The 14,298-nt window shown below is 34.8% G+C and overlaps 1 non-coding gene across 1 annotated transcript; it reads left to right on the forward strand.

Moving 5' to 3' along the window:
* Positions 1-7,688: 7,688 nt before the first annotated feature.
* Positions 7,689-7,795, forward strand: LOC128282809 (small nucleolar RNA R71). The gene has a single exon (XR_008273163.1). It is a non-coding gene; the product is annotated as a small nucleolar RNA R71 (small nucleolar RNA).
* The last annotated feature ends 6,503 nt before the right edge of the window (positions 7,796-14,298 follow it).

A 14,298-nucleotide genomic window follows, 5' to 3' on the forward strand; every position in this document is an offset into this window, starting at 1 on the left:
GCCTATAATAGGGACACTATGATGTTGTTTAATTGAAAGTAAATTAGAATGAAATTTTATAACCCGTATTTTCCAGAAATATCTGAGTATATTTCTAGTAAAGCCTTGTACCTTGTCTCGGTCTCGGGTACGGGTAAAGGGTGTTACATTTTCTTTGTTAGATATTTCTAGGCAATAACGAATAAAACACTTAAACAAACCACACTTGAAACACGCCTCGTATTTTGCTCTACACTTCCCAAAATGTCGATATCCATACCGTTGACAATCAGGTTTATTATCCTTAACACTATCTATGCTAGCCACAGATGTAGCTTGCGTCTTAGAACTTGCATAATGTTTGCCTCGGTCTCTATTAGGGTAACGCTATAAAGTAATCGAACGATTATGGTATTCTTTTGATCTATTTGTCTGTGGCTGATAAGACTTTTCGGTAAACCTTTTTATTGAATCTTTGGCTTCAAAATCGGCTTTTCTTTTCTCTTTGCTAAGCTCTCGGCTTTATGTACTCTGTCAATTAGAACAACAAATTCTTTCAGCTCAAGGATCCCAACTAGAAGCTTTATATCCTCATTTAATTCATCTTCAAATTGTTTACACATTGCAGTATCGACCAGAATGCACTTACAGGCATATTTACTCAATCGAACGAATTCCCATTCATACTCTGACACTGTCATACGACACTACTTAAGCTTGAGAAATTCTTTACACTTCTGATCATGGAACCTTTTACTTATATATTTCTTTCTTAACTCGCTTTGAAAGAATTCCCAATCGATACACTCCCTCGGTACAACTAAAATCAAGGTATTCCACCACTGATATGTTGAATCTTTTAGTATAGATACTGCACACTTTACACATTCAACTGGTGTAGAAGATAACTCATCGAAAACTTGGATAGTATTCTCTAACCAAAACTCAACTCTCTTAAGATCATCATCAATTGTAGCTTGAAATTCTTCAGCCCCATATTTGCAAATTTTATCAATAGGTAGCTTATTAACTCGAAAAGGTTCCAAACCTTTAGGAATAACGGGGACTGGTTAGAGAACAGGTGGGGGTGGAGGTCGTTGAGCCACCAGTTTTGTCCGTACGAACTCAGTAAACCACTCACTCATCATTTGGAAGAAAGCTTCCTTAGATTCTCCTCCCGACCCTCAGATACGGAACTCGAATCCCTTGACGTTGCTCCATGAACGGAAGCTTGCGCTTTACTTTCAACTTCATCGCAGTCAGCTCGGTTGGATGTCATTGCTATACAAAAACATATTTAAAAACGATAAGGAGATATCACACTATCACAAGCTGTATAATGGCATGTATAGCTAGACTTGTACACGTCATGTTTAGTCTGAGAATCGACTAAACATTAACTCTGATACCAATAAACGTAACACGCTTAGCCAATATATGTCACCGGAATAGGGTTACAGAGCATTACTGGAGATTTGAAATCAAATACACATAAATTTTGAACTTTACAAATCATATCAATAAATACATTAAAACCAATTCAAAACGTACATATTGTCCCTTAAATGAGCCCTCGAATCCCTAAATACGCATTAGAAACAAGTCAGGACTAAATCGTCAACTTATAGAAATTTTTGGAAAAAGATAAAAATTTTCAAACTAAGGGGTCACATGGCCGTGTGACTCACATGGCCAAGAGACACTCTGGTGTCTTAGGCCATGTGGGCATTCGAAATGGGGACACATAACCATGTCCCAGCCCGTGTCTGTGCCTGTGTAACTCTCTGACTTGGTCACAAGGCCAAGCCACACACCCGTGTGCTAGGCCGTGTACCCTTCAAAGTAACCTCACACAGTCGTGTGCTAGACCGTGTAATAGCCTGACTTGTAACCCTTTTGAAAGCTACAAGGGACACACAGCCGTGTCACCTAATGATGTGTCACACACGATCGAGACACATGCCCGTGTCTCTGCCCGTGTGGACAAAAATAGTCTATTTTACAAGCCACATTTCTCACCCAATTTAGCATCCATCTACACTCAACATTGTGCATAAAATCAAACCATAATAATGTACCAAAACCATGCATTTTCTAGCCTTATACAAATGGTATGCACACATTCAACCAATATGCCCTAAGGCACCTTAAATGACAATTCATAAACATGTGCAAATATGAACACAATTTGATCATTCATTCCACAAGGGCTCAACCAAAATTATACCATAACATGCCACTTGATTTACTCATTAAAACATACCAAAATGTACTATATATGGCATACAGAAACTGGCTCCAAATGGTCGTATAATTTATGTGTAACTTGTGCACTAAAACATCATATAAGCCATTCATACAAGTACCAATTCACAACAATTCAAGGCTTACACAAAATGCATATTCAAACCACCATTTTATCTTCCATCATTCTACCATATAAAACCATACCTCAAACATATAAGGCAACCTATATATACATCAAAATATACCATTTCAGCAACATAAAGCAAAAATACAAACCAACTAAATGGTCACTTTCACAACCAAATCACATAGGCTAACATTAGCCAATATACCTATAATGCCATTATAACCAAAATTAAACATCCAAAAGTACTGAAAGAGCCGATAGATAGTGTGATAGATCTCCGATGACTTTCCAACCCCAATAAGCTTTCGGTAACTACGAAATACAAAAAAATAAACACAGAGTAAGCATTGCATGCTTAGTAAGTTCGCAACACATACAATCTAACCTTGCCAATACAATATACAATCACAAAACATGTATAACCCAATCCAACATGAGAATAACTAACTCAAAAGCTTATATATGTACGTTCATACTCTTAATTTTTCACAAGGTACACTTTATCTACCTTTCATCAAACCAATGTAATTTACATTGAAAGCTCTTACCGAAAATCACATAAGATAATAATATGATGGTTGACACATCCCTCTTTGTAATTCGATAACCGAAGTTATCCCTTTTCATAATTCGATAGCCGAAGCTATCCCTTTTTCATAATTTGATGGATGCCACCATCCCTTTTCATTGTTCGATGGTTGTCACCATCCCTTTTCAAAATTTGATAGCAGAAGCCATCCCTTTTCATAGTACGATAGCTGAAGCCATCCCCTTTTCATAATTTAATGGTCGTCACCATCCCTTTTCATAATTTGATGGTCATCACCATCCCTTTTCATAATTGATAGCCGAAGCTATCACTTTTCATTCGTCAATGATAGCCGTGATGTCATAGATTTTTTTCTGCCAACACACAATTTAATATTATGCAATAATAGCATTTAAATCATAATTGAAAACTCAATTTGAATGTACGAACTTACCTCAACGATAACTGTAGGAAATAAAGTTTACTAATCCGAAGCTTTCTTTTGTCTTGATCTAGGGCTGTACGTGGTTTATCTTGACCTAAATGAATAAATTCAGCTCAATTCAATAACCATTCTATTCAATTTAACTCAAATTCACATTTTAGTAAAATTATGATTTTACTCATATACTTTTCATTTATTTACAATTTAGTCCTTAGGCTCGTAAAATGAAATTCATACAATTTCACCCCTACCCAACCCTAGCCGAATTTTTTTAAGCTCATAGTAGCCCACAGATTTCATTATTTCACAATTTACACCATGAATATTTCATATTTTTCAATTAAATTCAAAATTGACATTTTCATCAAAATCACTTTACAAAAGTTGTTTATCTAATAACATAGATTCATTTTATTGCACCAAACATAAAAAAAAACATGAACACATTCATGGAAAAACCCTAATCTTTTAACAGTTTTACAAATAAGTCCTTTGGCTAGCTAGATTAAGCTACAATGACTCTAAAATCATAGAAATCATTAAAAACGGGACGAAATATCATTCACATGCAAGGATGAACTATGGCTGAACCTTGAAGCTTCATTAATGGCTTTCTTTTTGGCTAATTCGGTGGAAGAAGATAATAACAAAGATGATGTCTTTGTTTTTCTTTAATTTTATTCACCTTTATTTAATAAATTACTTATTTAACCCTGTTATTAACATTTAAAAACACATATAAAATGTCCATAATAGTCCACTCATGATATTAATGGTTTATTTACAATATTAACTCTCCAACCATTTAATTTCATTGCTATTAAATCTCTTTAGCTTATAGAACTCAAGTTTTCTACCTTTTGCAATTTAGTCATTTTTATCTAATTAAGCATGCAAACGGTAAAATTTCTTAACGAAATTTTTATACTAGACTACTAAAATGTTGTAGACTTTAAAATATTAATAAAATAATTATTTTGACATCAGATTTGTGGTCCCAAAACCACTAATTTGATTTCACTAAAATGAGCTATTACAATATCTATCTAATGAGTCTAGGTTTGGCCTCTTTCTTCGTCACCAAGTATTTGATGGTAGAATGATCTATATAAACTATGACTTTGGTGCATACTAAACAAGCTCTGAATTTTTCAAAGGCAAACACCACTGCTAACAATTCCTTCTCTGTGGTGGTGTAATTGAGCTTTGCATTTGTTAGTGAGCAACTGGCATGATATATAGCGTGAAACATTTTAGCTTTTCTTTGCCTTATCACTACTTCGATAGCAAAGTCACTTGCATCAAACATTAGTTCAAATGGTATATTCCAGTCTAGTGCAGTGACTATAGGTGGTATAGTTAATGGTTCCTTTAACTTTTCGAATGCCTCTGAACATAACTCATCAAAATAAAATGGTTTGTTTTGCTTCAACAATTGACATAGAGGCTTGGATATCTTAGAAAAATCCTTGATGAAGTGACGATAAAATCCAAAATGCCCAAGGAAACTTTTGATTCCTTTCACCGAAATAGGTGGTGGCAACTTTTCAATGACTTTTATTTTTGCTTAGTCGATGGCAATTCCTTGTTGTGAAATTTTGTGGCCCAAAACAATGCCCTCACGAACCATGAAATGGCATTGTTCCCAATTCAACACCAAATTTGTTTCCTGACATTGGCAAAGTACTGACTCTAAATTTCATAAGCAATCTTCAAAAGTGTCACCAAACACCAAGAAATCATCCATGAATACTTCAAAGAATTTCTCCACCATGTCGAAAAATATTGCCATCATGAAACACTGGAATGTTGCCAGGGCATTATATAACCCAAATGGCATTCTTCTGAAAGCAAATGTTCCATAAGGATAGGTGAATGTAGTTATGGCATTCTTCTAAAAGCAAATGTTCCATAAGGGTAGGTGAATGTAGTTTTTTCTTTATCAATAAGAGATATAGAAATTTGGTTGTACCTTGAGTAGCCATCTAAAAAATAGTAGAAGGCTTTCTCTGCTAGTTTGTCCAGCTTCTGATTTATAAAAGGCAAAAGGAAATGGTTCTTCTTTGTTGCTTTGTTGAGCTTTCGATAATCCATACAAATTCTCCAACCAGTGACAATACGTGTGGGAATGAGTTTATTGTTATCATTGTTGACTATTATGACTCCTTCTTTTTTTGGTACACATTGAATAGGGCTCACCCAAGAGCTATAAAAAATTGGGCATATAATCCCAACATCTAACCATTTGATAATCCCATTCTTAACTACTTCCTTCATGATAAGACTCAGTCTCTTCTGTTGTTCAATAGATTTTTCATGGAAATCTTCAAGTATTATTTTGTGCATGCTGATTGCTGGGCTAATTCTTTTAATATCCACAATTGACTATCCTAATGCTTTCTTGAATTTCTTTAAAACCTCCAATAATTGCATCTCTTGGTTTGTTGTACACTCGACAGAAATAACTACAGGCAGTGTATTATTTTCTCCCAAAGAAGCGTACTTCAAATGCATTGGTAATTGCTTCAAATCTAAAATCAATGGATCTTCTATTGATGAGTGAGGAGGGTTGAAAGGGTGACTTGATAAATTGAATGATTCAAAGCTCTTTCTACATCTATTTTCAAATTGTTAAAATTTGTTTCCTTTAATAGGACAGACTCTACATCATAATCATTGTGTATATGTCCTGCAAATTCTTCCTAAATTATAATGTCAAAAAATTCTACAACATGGCATTCTTCAACTGGGCCTACACACGTTAAAACATTAAACACATTAAAAGTCAACTGCTGATCATTAATTCTAATGGTTAACCAACCTTTCTGCACATTAATTAATATTCTACTAGTTGTTAAGAAAGGTTATCCAAGTATTATAGGTACCCCTTTATCTACTTCACATTCCAGAATAATAAAATTTTCTTGAAAGATGAACTTGTCAACTCTTACCAGATCATCTTCAATTTTACCTTCTAGATGGACATATGATCTATCATCTAGTTGCAATGTGATTGTCATAGGTCTTACCTTTCCTATCCCAAGTTTCCTGAAAACAGATATAGGTATTAGATTGATACTTGCACCTAAATCGCATAATGCTTTGCCTACATAATGGTTTCAAATCAAACAAGGTATAGTGAAACTCCTTGGATCTTTTAATTTTGGCGTCAACTTTTTCTTCAGCATCTTTGTGCACCTTTTAGTAAGTGCAATAGTTTCAAATTCCCCTAACCTTCTCTTCTTGGATAGGATATCTTTCATGAATTTCACATAGTTAAGAATTTTTTCTAATGCTTCCACCAAAGGTATATTAGTGTGTTATTGCTTCAAGAACTCTAGAAATTTCTTGAATTGAGCATCTTGTTTTGACTTTTTCAAATGCTAGGGAAAAGATAGCTGTGGCCTTTTTTCTATTTGTTGAGGTTGCCTTGCCATAGCATTTGTATTGGCTCGGCAATATGAATTCGCTTCTATATGCTTTTTTCCACTCCCATCTTTTGTAGTTTATTCCACCTGTAGTTCAAAAGTTGTGCTTCTAGGAACTTCAAAACTTCCCTTAGATAAGGTATCATTCACAACTCCTGGAAGCTGAGTGCCATTCTGAAGTGTTATGGCTTTACATTGTTCTTTTCCTTGAGATCTAGAACTTTCTGTGTCACTAGGCACTGCTCTTTATTATCTAGAGCTTAAACCAATGGCAAATTGTCCCAGTTGATTCTCTAGAGCTTTTAAGGAAGCTGTCTGGCTCTGAATAATTGCATCATTGTTAGTCGTATACTATTTTAATAAAGCTTTCATAGCTGATGTTGAAGATAATGAACTTTGTTCCACATTTTGTCATGACATTGGTTGACTGTGTCTAGGTGGTTCACCAACCGCATTATGTCTATTAATAGTGCAGGAATTTCCCATTCCCTGATTACTCCAACTGAAATTTGGATGTTACTTCCACCTGGAATGAAGATGTAGAAGTAGGGATTGTTGCTGCTACGAAAAGGCTGGATTGGATAGGCATTCATCAAAAACATGATCTTCTCCGCAATATACACATGCTAGTTCTACAACCTTCATCTCTTGCACTGTAGAGGGTCTTTTTAAAGTTTTAATCATATTCGTTAAAGATGATACCTGAGCTGTTAATGATGTAATTCATTAAGTTTCATTGCTCCAGCAGCTCTTCTACCAGTAACAACTCTGGTAGTGGGGAACTGATAATCATTATTTGCTATTCTTTCTACAATTTTGTATGCTTCGTTGTACGATTTTTCAAGCAGCATCCTATTAGTAGATGCATCCATCACCATTGGTGTATAAGCATTTAATCCACTGTAGAACATCTCTATTTGTGTCCAATGCTGAAAACCATGTATCGGGCATTTTCTAATTAATTCCTTGAAAAGCATTAATGCCTCGTATAATGTCTCATCTTCATATTTTCTAAACGATGTAATCTCATTCCTTAACTTGGCATTCATGTTGAGTGGATTATACCTAAGCAAAAATCATTGACACAGTTCATTCCAAGATGCCACTGTACCTGATGGTAATGCATTCAACCATGATCTGGCACGATCTCGCAATGAATAAGGGAATAATTTTAATCTAAGGGCATCTTTAAGAACACCCTGCTGTCTGAATGAATCATAGATTTCAAGAAAAAGTCTCAAATGCAACCTAAGAGCTTCAGTTGGTAAACAACTAAACTGCGCTATAGTCTGCAGCATCTAAAAAGTTACTTGTTTTAATTCAAAGTTTTCAGCTTTAATATAGCCTAACAATTCCCGGACTTAGATCACCCTAAGTAGCCGCTACATGTTCTTTAATGGGTCTATCTCTGTCATCTACGATTCAAGGAATATCAGCATTCTTTTCATTCTGGAGTACCTGGTCATCTCTAATTGGATCATTTATAGTCCTCTCCATTTCTCTTAACACTTTCCTTCTTTGCGTTAATGTCCTTTCAATCTCAGGATTAAAACACTATTTTGTATCCTCTTGAATACATTTCCTCATGCACTAGTACAAAACATGAAAAATTAAATAAAATACTAATTAACTATTCTAACAAAAATAATAAAAATAATAACAAATCAATTTTTTTACCAATGCTACCGATCCCTAACAATGGCACCAAAAACTTGTTGCATATAAAATACTAATGCAATACAATTGTACATTTCATTCAACTAATAAAGTGATAAGTAAGTATCGTCTCCACAGGGATTAGAATTTTGGTAAGAAATTGATTAAGTTATTATAATCCTATTAACTATACTAAATAACAGGAAATACTTTTAAACCTGAATAAGAATTTGTTATATTGAATGAATGTAATTTAATGTTAAAAATAGAAAATTGATATGGCAAACAAAATGTAATGGAAAATTTCGAATAAAAGCAAGAGTAATTCTGTTGTTAAATGGATAGCGCTGGAATTATTCAGGTGAAATGTTCATATCAAAATAATGCCATGACAAAAAATTATCTAATCAATTGCTTAGAGAATTACTACTGTAACCAACCTCTTTCAAAAGCTAGATTTAAGCTAGAAATATGTGTTACTGTACGCCTACAGAACTCTAAATTAATAACAGTAATGAACGATCTTCTCGGTACAATTCGTAACATTTATGCCTAAAGTGCTACGAGTATTCTATCAAATATTCTCCTACATCACACAATTCTAGATCCAATATATTTAACCTTTTCAGAATTAAAAATACATCTATGAATGCATTATAGAATCAATTATGTCTAGAGCTTGAATGCTTGTATTTAAAATAAGCATAAATCAAATGAAACAATGTTATAGACAAATTCAAATCATGAACATTAAAAATGATCAACATCCACCCAAATAACTACTACCCAAAAAGGATTTACTTCATGGGTGGAAAAGTAAACACCGAATTTAAATTATTCATCAATATTTTAAAAAATTTTGAATCACGAAAATTAAGAAAACTAAAGGCAAAATTACAATATTGTCACCACACTCCAGTTTCTCTTTTATACCCTTTCTTTCTCTAAAATTCTCCAATAGAGTTTTTTTTTTCTGTATAAAGAGAGTTGCTATCACCAGTCTCTTTCTCACACAAATTCTCCTCCCCTTTTTCTTCTTCTCTCTCCTTCTTTTATTGGGTAGCTCCATCCCACCTCAGCACACATTTTTCATTCCTCTTTTTAGGTTGGTTTTTCTAGTACACATGCAATTGGCTGAGAGTGACGTGGATAGAGTGCTAAGTCATTTTCCTGGAAGTGCCATGGCAACACTGCTGGCAATCAATCTTACCAATTACAATAACAATGTTTTAAAATTAACATTGTTATGTAATGTTATAAAAGTAATCCAAATAATGGCCAATGTAGCGTAATCCAAGCTTTGTTATGTAATGTTATAAAATTATCCTAAAAATATATATGTATTCGCTTAATTTCAAATAATTCCATCTAGACGGCTTAAATATAACTCTTTTCAAGACTTATCAGGAAGATATGTGTAATATAGGTTTTCAGTAGTTGAATTAGGCCTGGAAAATTTAGAGGGAGACCAAGATGAGCAAAGAAACATTAAAGTGGGTATAGGCTTGGTCGTAGATATGGGCTTATAGAAGGGCAATCTAAAAGAGTTAAGGGGGTAACAGATTACAGCAACCTAAATGAAAAATTAGGAGTTTTGAGAGGAGGAGAAATAGATAGAGAAATAAGGGTTTTAGATGGGGAATCTCCTAATTTTCTTAAACAGAAGAAACAAAAGAGTTATGGTAGAAAGAGTAGATCGATGTATGAAATTCAAGATAGAATTCTATCAATAACGAAGAAGAAGAAGAAGAGAGATTGGACATTCAGAAAGAAAAATGGCAAAGGAACCGCGGGCAGAAAAGAGGCTACTGTTAATGCTTTTCTCTCAGACTCTAACATCGACAATAGAAAGAGAGTGATCCTTAGGGAGGCAAGGAATGCGAGGGAAGTGGGGGAAAAACTTGGCTTCAGCATTAGGGGTGATGAACGAAATGCTGTTAAATAGATTATGAGTTTGGAAGAAAGGTAGAACTAAGCTATAAAGAAAAGTGCAAAGGGCAGTAGGTCACGGGGCAAGTTAATACTGATTGTAGTTGTGATTTTATACTATGTAAGGGAGTGTTTTTGGGATAAAAATGAGGATTTTGTTATGGAACATTAGGGTTATGTCTTTGGATATGAAAAAAATTTATCTCAAAAGAGTAATTTATAAAGCTAAAACAGATTTGTGTTTCATTCAGGAATCAAAGTTAAAAGTGGTTATGGATGACATAATTAGGAAGGTATGGAGCGATGACAATTTTGACATTAGATTTTAGATTGTTTTGGGGAATTTGGGAGGTGTAATAATGGTTTGTGACAAAGGTAGGCTTCAATCAGGTAGTTATCTCTATTCTAAACATTTTGTAATCGTGGAAGGAAAATGGATAGAATAAGGTTTAGAAGCAATGTTGGTTAATGCTTATGCACCTAACGAGATTTCAAATAAAAAATATTTATGGGAGGAAATTATGTATTTGAAGGATTTGTTTGCCTGCTCATGGATCGTGGGGGTGATTTTAATACAGTAAGAAGCAAGAGTGAAAGAAGTAATTGTGTCAGATTGATGAACGGTTCAATGGTGTTAATAGTTTCATTGATGATTGTAAGGTGGTGGAATTATCTTTGACGGGTAAGAAGTTTACTTGGTTTGGGCTGAATAATAAGAAGAGCATATTGGATCAATTTTTATTGGATGGACAATGGTTACTTCGCTTCAAGGCATTTACTTAGTAAGGTTTTTGTAGATCAGTATTTGATCATATTTCATTACTATTATCAAATGATTTTGTGGATTGGGTACTGCTATAACACCCAGAATTTGGGGCCTAGAAGAGTGGCCTTTGAGTCTGGGATTCGGATAGAAGAAAACCTGAATAATTAAGAAGTTTTAAATATTATCATTTAAGAAAAATTTTTGAATTAAATTACTACTAGAAAATTTTCTTGTATTTATTATTATGGATATTTTAAATTTTTATGAAATTTTAATTAGTATTATGAGATAAAATTATTATTATTAGAAAAATATTATTGTATGTATGTTTGAAAATTTTTATGAAAATTATTATTATTATTATTTACTTGTATTATTGATATTTGAAATTTTTATTATTAGATATATTTATAAAATTATTATTATTATTAGATAGGAAAATATATATATATATATATATTTATAAAAGTATTGTTGTTTTGGTGTTTAAACTCTAGGAAAAAAATTGTTATAATTTTTGCCTCATAGAGGGAATCTGGGCATAACGCTTATAAAATAAATTGGGCAAGACTGGGCATGAAGAAGCGTACCTGGCCCAATGGTTAGCATGCTAGGTAGTGGGAAGGAGAGCAGGGGTTCGACTCCCAGCAAGTGCAAAAGTGTTTTATTTTTCTTTATATTAGGGAACGACTCAGGGATGCCTTATATATATAGTTGGGGTTAAAAGGTAACACAAAGGGAAGCTCGGTCCAGTGGCAGAGGCGCTGGGAGTGTGGTGTAGTGCCTAGGTTCGAGGGTTGGAGCACGCAAAGGCTTGTTTTTATTTTAGGAGCCAGGTCGCACTAAAGTAAGGTTTAAGAATAGTTGCGACCGAATTATGCTACAAAGATGCTTGTGGCGTAGTGGCAGTAGGGTGCTAGGAGTTCCACAAGGGCACAGGTTCGAGTCTAGGCGCAGGTATGTTTTAATTCTATATTTTTAAAATGAACGGGACATCAGCAGGTAACCTTTAAGTAAAATGTGACGGTATATTGTTGAAAGTGAACGTGCGTCCCAGTGGCCAACAGCGTGCTGGGCAATCTGCAGGTCCCACGTTCGAGCAGCGTTACGCGCAAGAGAGTGCTTCTTTTTGCTGTACGGACATGGGAAGGGTCGTATGGGATTGAAACTCTACCAGCAACAGGAGGAGTCAACTGAACGGTGGACTGTTGCTAAGCAGTGGAGAGTTTGAATTTGGCCATGAATTAAGGAGCTAAGGAAGGAATTAAAATTGGAAAAGGGCTTTTGTGCCTATTTAAGCACCCATTCGGGCATAAGCATGAGGTGCCGATTGCTTTTAATTTAGGGGGCCTTCATGGGTTATATCCTTTTTGGAGGTTTGGGATTTTTTTTTTTAGTGTGGTAGCCAATTTTAATTTTATTTTCTTTTCAATCGTATTTTTTCTTTGTTTCTATTTTATTCTAATTTTATCTTATTTCTTTTGCTCATATTCTTTTCTATTTTTCCCCAAAGCTGAACAATTCTCTCCTTTTCTATTTTCTTTCCTCGAAGCCAAATTCTATTTAAAACAACTTTTTCTTCTCAAATATTGGTTGTCAATTACTCCTTTGGTTGAAACCATACCTCCTTTCCTTTTAATATTTCAAAAGATCGAACCTCTAATCTTACATCTCTTCCTCTATTGATTGTCTCTTCGATGGTGAACTTATCGTCACCTATTTTTCTTTTAGATCGCAATAGCCATATTCTAGGATAGATCCAAAAGCCGAAAAGCTTCATATTTTAGTGATTTGGGAATTAATATTTAGGTCTATTTTCTACGCACATTTAAGTTGGATTCACAACGGATCTGGGGTAGAAAGGTATTTGGAATGTTCTTCAACGAGTAGATCTCTTGGTAAGTATTCGAACCTTCTTTCCATTCGTATCTTGTGGTTTAAGAAAAGCTGAAAACCCCTATATACATAGGGTGGCTGTCGACTAAGGCTGAAATTATCTTTTTGGTGTTATTTGGTTTGTTGGTGCCAGTGAGGATTAAAGGCTACCGATCGAGGAGTGTGTGAAAAGCTTGGATCATCGGAGTAACTAAATCTAGACATAGTCATCAATTTCGGCAAAGGTATGAACCCTAGGGCCATTATGGATGGTGGCCGAATATGTAAGCGATGATAATAGATAGTTTTCGATTTGGTTTAAATATTAGCATGATCTAATCTAGAAGCAGTTGATTATAGGAGAAATCGCGTAGGAGATCTCGTCAAGGAATATCACAAATCAGGTGTGTATCGAACACCCTCTCATAGTTCAATTCGGCAAAAGTCGAAATGCCGAAATTCTGGCATTTCGTGGGCTTGTGAGTGTGCGAGTGCTCACAAGACGTTTAGAAATCATTAGATCTGAAACTGCAAAGTGGTAAGTTAGTCGTGTGTGAAATTTTGTGCATTTCGGTAATTGGGCCTCGATAGGCTAAAACTGGGCCCAATGGGCTTACGGGCTCATACGGGTTAATAAATAAAAAATAATAAAAATATATAATATAAAAAAAATAGGCAATAAGTATGTTCTGTTAGACTGTAGAATCAAAACTACTTAAACCGGTAAATTGGTCATAAAACTTGAGTTAAATGGGCTTAAATGGCTAATGGACACTGTAGGGCTTAAATGGCTAATTTAGGGCCCATTAGGGGTTTTAGGGCCCTATGGCTAAGATTGTGAAATTGAGATAAATAAATTACTGCGATGACAAATGGGCTAGTAAGGACCGTAACATTCATGAGAACCCTTAAAACTGATAAAAGTACTGAAATACCTATATACGTGGAAAGTTTACAGTTTTACCCCTAGGATCAAAATTACTGATATACCCCTAGGGTTAAGGTTGACTCAATTCATGTTTGATTTGTTACTATTTCTTTGCGTGCCATGTTATTATTATCGATGCATGGACCGGGTTATTGATGGAGGAAATCTTGAAAGTGGCTTGACCACATCTTGGAGGCTTTGCCTCAACTTCTTGATATCTGACGACAATGCTACAACTGTGGAGTGTAGGGTGGGTGGGTTGAGCTATTCCCCACATGGAGTGTAGGGCTGATGCGGTGGAGTGTAGCGGTTGGTTATAAGTTGGGTTGGGCTTGCATACACGAATATGTACGTTACGTTCGGAATAGGCCTATGGGCTATACTATTAT

The sequence above is a fragment of the Gossypium arboreum genome, chromosome 10 (assembly GCF_025698485.1).
Source record: "Gossypium arboreum isolate Shixiya-1 chromosome 10, ASM2569848v2, whole genome shotgun sequence".
NCBI classification, from domain to species: Eukaryota; Viridiplantae; Streptophyta; class Magnoliopsida; order Malvales; family Malvaceae; genus Gossypium; species Gossypium arboreum.